The sequence below is a fragment of the Melanerpes formicivorus genome, unplaced genomic scaffold (genome assembly GCF_026170545.1).
Source record: "Melanerpes formicivorus ecotype bairdi unplaced genomic scaffold, bMelFor1.0.p_v2 SCAF_1, whole genome shotgun sequence".
Taxonomy (NCBI): domain Eukaryota; kingdom Metazoa; phylum Chordata; class Aves; order Piciformes; family Picidae; genus Melanerpes; species Melanerpes formicivorus.
In genome coordinates, this window is record NW_027142353.1 from 59,182,146 (window position 1) to 59,190,490 (window position 8,345).

At 39.7% G+C, this 8,345-nt stretch overlaps 1 protein-coding gene across 1 annotated transcript in view; it reads left to right on the forward strand.

The window, feature by feature from the left end:
- Positions 1-8,345, forward strand: part of GUCY1A2 (guanylate cyclase 1 soluble subunit alpha 2) — a 194,957-nt gene that overhangs the window by 165,080 nt on the left and 21,532 nt on the right.

Consider the following 8,345-nt stretch of genomic DNA (forward strand, 5'->3'; position numbering starts at 1 on the left):
CAGTTCAGAGAGCTTTAAATGGAATTCACAGTCTAGGCACATGGTTACAGGTAGAAGAAGTAGAAGTGTCAAGAAAATATATGTTTGAATGAGAGCCCATTATCATTCAACATGAAGGGCTAAAGTTAATGATGGAAAGAGTAGGAATGTATTGGAATGTATTTATTTTACCTCCTTCAGAAATTATGTGAGAAAGAAGGACATCGAGACACTTGAACGTGTCCAGAGAAGGGCAACAAGGCTGGGGAGAGGCCTTGAGCACAAGCCCTATGAGGAGAGGCTGAGGGAGCTGGGATTGTTTAGCCTGGAGAAGAGGAGGCTCAGGGGAGACCTCATTGCCCTCTACAACTACCTGAAAGGTGATTGTAGCCGGGAAGGGGTTGGTCTCTTCTTCCAGCACCAGAACAAGGGGACACAGTCTCAAGCTGCACCGGGGGAGGTTTAGACTTGAGGTGAGAAGAAAGTTCTTCACCGAGCGAGTCATTCTTCATTGGGCTGTGCTGCCCAGGGAGGTGGTGGAGTCACTATCCCTGGAGGCATTCAAGAGGGGATTGGACGTGGCACTTGGTGCCATGGTCTAGTCATGAGGTCTGTGTTGATAGGTTAGACTCGATGATCCTCGAGGTCTCTTCCAACCTTAGTTATACTGTGATTATACTGTGAAAGTAAAATGAATGTGCATGAGGTAACTCAGAAAGGCTATTTCAAACCATACCTTCTGGCAAGGTTGAAAACATGAAAACAGACAGGGAAAAAAACCAAGAAGTTACACAGCTGACACAGTGGTCAGGAGAGACTGCAGTTAGAAAACGCTCCATAGGGCAGAATTATTTAGAGCTTCTGAAAGTGATCTAGGAGTTTTGAGTATGATATACTGATACTGTCCAAATGAATAAGTAGTGATCTGATACATATGACTTTTTGTTAAATATAATTTCTGTGAGTATATTATTTGTTCTGTACAAATAAGGTGATTAATCAAAAACTAAAATGCCATTACAGTTGACTTTATGTTTCATCAAATGCTTCCATCTGATCATGCTGTGCTGCTGTGTACTCAGTTCTATTTTTATTATCTAATAAATAGTGTTTTCCAACGTAGATAATTCTGCAATCAGTATTAAAATAACATAATTTTCAATTTATTAAAACTGCTGGCATTTATCATTGCATGTTTGCGTCTGCCACACCCCCAGTGAAAATTCTGGTACCAATTTCGTGCTTACAAATCATACAGACACTGGAAACATCTCTAATTCTTCTCAGCTTTTGTTTTACAGTACAGATTATGCATTATACAGCATCACCAGCATTCAAATTATAATTACACTTCAGAATGCCTGTTACTGGTTTCAGACACTTCTCTGTGAGCCTGTAATCTGCCTGTGTGAGATCTGGAGTTTAAAATTCTAAATATAAGATCGGGTGTTGCCTAGCAGCAGCAGCAGCAGCAGCCATGAACCTTGGGCAGCCTCGTTCCAGTTACACCTGCCTGGTCAAAGCTCTATGGTGTGAAACAGCACGTTTTACAAAGTTGGCCTTTCAATCTATTGGAGTAAGAGCTCAATTCTGTTCAAAATGTCTTGTTCTCTTGACTCACACAGGTCTTTTGTCTATAGGATTACAGAACCCCATTTCCTTTGAACGAATCACTGAGCAATGTAAAATAAAAGCTCTGGAACAGCACTGGTAAAACTTCCAATGAAACATGGAAACTGGACAGAGAGTAGAAGATCTGTGTCTGGTCCCTGTTTGACCATGTAACCAGGAAGGAATAGGAGAAGAGTAAGACATTCTGTGTTGTTTTTTTTTTTTAAGTAAACTGGCAAATCCAGTTCAAGGTTTATTTAATTCATTTACATTATACTGAATTGAATAAATTTATCCTATTTTCCATGCTGAGGAAGGAAGCACCATGAGATATGTAGAGACTTCTTCAGCACAGAAGAGAAATTAAATATTTGTTAATTCTTTGTTTCAGCCTTGAATAATGATGTTTATGAGGCATTAATATACCTACATTCATCCTGTTTCCCTAATGGCATTAGAATGTAATGCCTTGGGAACTCTAAGCAGTTATCAAAAGCAGGTAAACATAATTGTTGCTATTCGTCAAGTTACTGTCTTTAAAAATGAATTACCTTTACCCATTGTTTTCTACCTCTAGTCTTTTCCAGCATGTATTTCCCTTGTGTAGAAGGTGTTTCTGGCATCAAGTGTTGGGCACTTTCCATTATCACTTGTTAGGCAGTACAGCTGAGACCTGAGCTTAGGCAAAGATGGACAGGCAGTATGCCGCGTCTGACTTAGGAGAAACACCAACCAAGCATACCTCCTTATTGAGCTAGATAAAGTCATTGCTGGTTCATCTGCCTGAATTGCCCTTCAGCCTTTAAAACTGATTAAAAACTGAAGAATTTTAATGAGTTTTTAACAGTTATCTTACAGAGTGTTGTGTGGAAGAAGTAATATTTTTTAGGTTATTGAGAAGGATCTATGTACATCTCTCTTTATCCAGATTTTAAATTAAAACTATGCATTTCTACAAATTCCTTATAGATAATTACTTTAAGACAAATTTTCTCCCTACAGGTTATATTTATATCTGCATCTCTATCTACATCTACATTTTTCTGCATCATATAGGCAAAGGAATTAATTTCTCTCCAGGACACTTTTCACCTTATTTTAAATTTTACTTCTGAGCATTTGTTATGACACTATGTATCAGTCAATGCACCATGTATGTTTTCATGAGACATATAGGTTGACAGGCAATTTGGTTCTGGATACAAAGAAAACATGTTTTAAACATATTAATCTGAAAGATAAAAAAAAATAACCTCCCAAAGCCCAAATCTAGTAAGAGTGCTACAGTGAAAGCAGCTTCCCAGACTTCAGCGTATCTTTACTATAAAATGGGTAATTATTTCTCATGTCATCAAACATCTGCATTTTAAATTATGCCATGATTTTGCAAGTTTGCATTACTTACTGCTTGCTTGGATTTAAAAAAAAAAAAATATAAATAATAAAAATAGAGTAGAATAGAATAGACCAGGTTGGAAGAGACCTTTGAGATCATCGAGTCCAACCCATCATCCAACACCATCCAATCAACTAAACCATGGCACCAACCACGCCATCAAGTCTCTTCCTAAACACCTCCAGTGATGGTGACTCCACCTCCTCCCTGGGCAGCACATTCCAATGGCCAATCACTCTTTCTATGAAGAATTTCTTCCTAACATCCAGCCTAAACCTCCCTTGGTGCAGCTTGAGACTGTGTCCTCTTGTTCTGGTGCTTGTCGCCTGGGAGAAGAGACCAACCCCCACCTGTCTACAACCTCCCTTCAGGTATCTGTAGACAGCAATAAGGTCTCCCCTGAGCCTCCTCTTCTCCAGGCTAAGCAACCCCAGCTCCCTCAGCCTCTCCCTGTAGGGCTTGTGTTCCAAACCCCTCCCCAGCTTTGTTGCCCTTCTCTGGACACATTCTAGCAAGTCAACATCTTTCCTAAACTGAGGGGCCCAGATCAATATACATGAACATAAAATTTGTTTTGGTAGTCTAATTACTAAATAAATACTAATCCAGTATTTGACATTTAATCATTTAATGGTAGTAGCTTAGCAGTAATGGTGGGATTGTGAGCTTTGGGCAACTTGATCATCTCAAAGGCCTCTTCCTACTCAACATTTCTGTGATTCTAAGTCTAGTTAAAATGCACAGCTTTATTCTTGATTTTCTGTTCCCAGTGTTATCTGCATCCCCCATAGTCACTGTGATTTGTGATTACAGTCCTGGGGCCTTGTCTGTCCACCTATGCTTGTGATTCATGACCCTGCATTTTATTCAAGATTCAATAGGTAGTTTACACAGGATAAGGCTGTGTTAGTTAACATATCTGTTACACCACAGTGTTCCAAACAGTTAAAGTAAAGCAGTAGTCATCTGACTTCTAGACAACCACTAAAACTACAAACAGTGCAAGCCTGGACAAATCCAGAAAAGTCCTGAGTCCAGCACAATAAAATCAATGCAAAGCCTAGAGCATTTTACTAGTGATGACTAAATCCTATTCATTGAGCCTAATTCTCTAATGTCCCAGACAGAGCAGAAACCCAGTATTCCTTCTTCTTAGGTGAGTGAAAAATGAAAGTATTAAAGGCCAGTGGTAAACACTTGCTGTGTCGAGCTGCATGTGATATACAATATATTGCATTAAAATATCATGGCTATTCCTTTCATAATCCTCTTACAGTTGATCTGTATGATGGAAAACCACCACTACATGTTATTCCATAGCCTAAAAGATAAGGAAGTACAAAAGTGAAATGAACTGGGTCCAGACATAGTATTTTTCAGTCTTGTTTTTTTTCAGCATGTATAGAAACTGAGGGAGAAATTCAAACCCACTTAAATCTAGAACCAAGTGCGCTCATTTTTGGCATTACAAATAGCAAACTATTTATACACTGTATTTTATGAGCAGCCTACCAATACTTCTAGTGAGTGCCATAATAATTTGTTGTCTGAATTCGTATGGAAACAGATTTGCTGGCACATGGTATCAAGCCAGGTGCCCCTCTGGTGAAATGATCAACACTTGTTGCCACAGGGGAAGGGCTTAACAATCCAGCAGGAGATTCTGCTAGCCTGTTTGTGAAGCCATTAGTTAGTTTTTTTCCAATTGTTCCAGAGAAAAGATAGGCCCTTGAGCACTAGAGTCATAGAATCAATAAGTTTGGAAAAGACCTCAGAGATCATCAAGTCCAACCTGTCACCCAACACCTCATGACTAACTAAACCATGGCTTCAAGTGCCACGTCCATTCCCTTTTTGACTCAACCACCTCCCTGGGCAGCACATTCCAATACTCCTTCTGTGAAGAACTTTCTCCTCACCTCCAGCCTAAACTTCCCCTGGCGCATCTTGAGACTGTGTCCTGGAAACTATGTGGTGTGTTGGGTTCCTGAAGCAGAATGTACCTGCAGGAGGTTTCAAAGGCTTCCAGACAGTGTATGGGTAGTGTGTCCTCTGAAGCTGCTATGGTAGTACTGCAATTATTAGAGCATACTAAAGCTAGATGAGAGCTTCCTCAGTGCCACTGTTTCTCAAAGCAGCTAGAGCTGAGTTAGCACATCTGGTAATCATTTATTCCTTTAGTTGAGGAAATAGAGTTCTCAAAGAAGACTCTTTTGTGTTGCTGATAGAGCTGCTTTCTCATATTTCCAGGCTGCTAAGTGGCTACTCCTCTCACTACTTCATTGCTCCCTTTGGGCACATTCTTCAGTTTGTGACTGCATTTTTTGGGGGGGAGGAACGGAGCCAGTTAGCCCACTTTTCACCAAAAAATCATTAAGTATTTGCAGCTGTCCTTCCTGCTGAGCCTAAGGGCAAGCAGAGGTGCTTCACAGCATCCAGTGGTAAGTAGGTGTTCAAGAGGGGATTGTACGTGGCACTTGGTGCCATGGTCTAGTCATGAGGTCTGTGGTGACAGGTTGGACTCAATGATCTTTGAGGTCTCTTCCAACCTTAGTGATACTGTGATAAAGGTGTGACATCTCTGAGAGGTGGCAGTAGAGATGATACTGCTTTCCAGCAGACCTGGAGAGAGTAAAAACTGTTGTGGAAAGTATGCATTCAGCATAGAGGGCTTGGCAACAAGTGATTCTGTAGTAACGAAGGTCGGTTAGTTCATTTTCTGGATATAGGAAATCACTGGTGAAAGTGTGACTAGTTGTCCTGGGTTTGCTGGGACAGAATCCCAGGCCAGATATGGGCTGCAGGCCATTAGCAGTTCTGAGTCATCCAGGACAGCTGATTTAGTTGCTCATAAGTGTATCCCATACCATGAACATCACACTCAGTATAAAGTAGGAATTTTCCTGAAGAAAGAGGACTTTTCTTTCTTTCCTGAAGAAAGAGGGGGTTTCTATTTGGGTTTCTTCTCAGTCTGCTTTTCTTCCTTTACCTGCTCTTGAGGATTGCCTTCTTGGATATTGTGACTGTTGCACTTTGCTGAGCTGAGTATAATTTTATGTAACTTGTATTGACATTGGTACCAGTTTGGCTATCACATTTAATCTGTTTCCATTTCAACCTGTGGGTCTTCTCTCCTTTTCCTGATTTCCCTTCTCTGCTGGTGGGGGTCACTGGGTGATAGAATAACTGCTATGGTTTAGCCCCAGATATGGGCTAAATGTAGACACTGTTTCTTGCCAAAATAGTTTGAAATACAAACCCTGTCATCCATGTAAAAAGAAGCTGCAGCTTTTAAAAGCTTCCCACGAAGTATTCATTCACACTGAGACCTCCTGACCTTGAAATGCTTCATGTTTCTGCTAGAAAAGAACCACATTTTCTATTTAAATCCTGTTTGTTTTTTTTTCCTTCTAAATAAATGAAGGAACTGAAAATGAAAAAAAATGAATGAGACAATCCTCAGATATTGTCTGGTTTTGTCTGAAAGTAACAGCATTTTCACAAAGAAAGGGACAGAACAAGAATTTTAACTGTTCTGGAAGCTTTCATGATTGCAGAGGAAGCTGTCAGAGTTAATCAACTACAAATCAATGTTTAAGAAGCTCTTCCTCCCCTAAAACATAGGCAAGGAAGACAAGCTGAAGACAGACCTAGTTCCAGGCAATTGAATAACCTGCTGTAAAAATATCCTTCTTCCCTTGTGAGTGTTATTGAGTACACAGAGGTTCTCAAGGAAACAGACCTGAGATAAATGTTGTGGAATATATTCAGACTGCTTATATGCATATTCCTGAACTGTGGAGGTTGTGTAACTTCAGCTTAAGCTCTCTGGCTGTGGGACATGATCTTGTTCTCACCCTGGGAAACCATGTGTCAGGACCAATATTTAAGGAATTTGAAGAAATTGTTCTTCACAGGAATGCTGATGGGACCTTTTTTTCATCCTGATTAGAGTCTTTCTAATCCTGTTGTTACAGAAGCCATCAAATAACCAGGTGTTTGGTTTTTTTTTCCCTGAATAATATGGAGTCAGTAGAATAGAGTGCGATCATAACTAGCTTCCATTAGATTTTGGCAAAGAAGGTTTCCTGCAGTTCCTGCTTGGGAGCTGAAACAGTATCCCAATAAAGGTCAGCTATGCAATTTCTGGGAGTTCTCACTCAGAGAGTGATTCAAAGAGTGTGCATAATGTAGGGATGTGGAGTCTATCACAAGCCACAGTAATGTAAGCATTTCCAAAGGAGTAGTTGGTTAGTCACCTATCACTCCTGGAGCATTTTACTGCTACCAAATTACAATTAATAAAGAAGTGAAATAGGGCCTGTCAATAATATCTTCCACTTACTTTTTTTTATATGGGAAAATAGTGTGAAATATCAACTAAACTCAGTTACCAGCCCTGAACTGAATCAAGGAATGTATATAAATATAGAAATACATATATTTTACTATTTCAGACTTGTGTCACTGTCATTACAGTCAGATAATTTTAGCCTCTGAGAAGGAAACCACTGTTTGTTAGCAAGGCCATATGCTTTGTAGTGAGTAGTCAGTTGGAGGAAGAATGACTGCTGTGAAAGCTTACAGATTTGGCTCAGAAAGTTCTCAAGAGTTCAACCGATGCTTGCAGAAACCTAATTTGGGGAGGCACAAAGAGTTAAGCCTGTTGTTTTCAAGTGCAAAATGTTTACTACAAGCATTTGAACAGATGAAGAGAGAGATGATTCTGCAAACTCATATGCAAATTAGAAAAGATGACTATATTTTGGTAATAAAACTAGCAGTGTGGAAAATAGATGATGGCATTCAAAGTGCATGCTAAACAAAGACCACCACAGAAGTTCAAAGGCAAAAGCATTGTTGTATTCATAACCAACTGATTATTTAAAAGCTGGGAAGAAAATGCCTTCATATTTCAATGTTCACACATGATTGTCTCAGCAAAACCCACGAAAAGTACTCAGTAAAGGAGGTGCTGTTACAAATCCTTGACAGAAATCAGCTTTAGAGGCATTAAATAAACAACCTATGATAAAATCCACTGAAGCTAATAAAGTTCTTCCCAGTCACATTTTTAGGCTTCAAATTGATTGAGAGAAAGAATAAACACATGTCTTGGGAGGGGAAAGAGTAAGACTGCTTTTATAGATCCAACAATGCTCAGAATTTACTGTTACTTCGAAACTGTTCTTGTCAAGACTGCTAGCGACTGAATATCCCTAACTACATTTCCTGGAAACAAAAGGGAAATGCATTGTGGTGTTTTCTTTATTTTACAAGTCTGACTAGTTTCAGGGAAGATGCTTGACACACAGCTCCTAAACTTTCAGATCTAGCCAGAGAGACATTTCTCCACAAT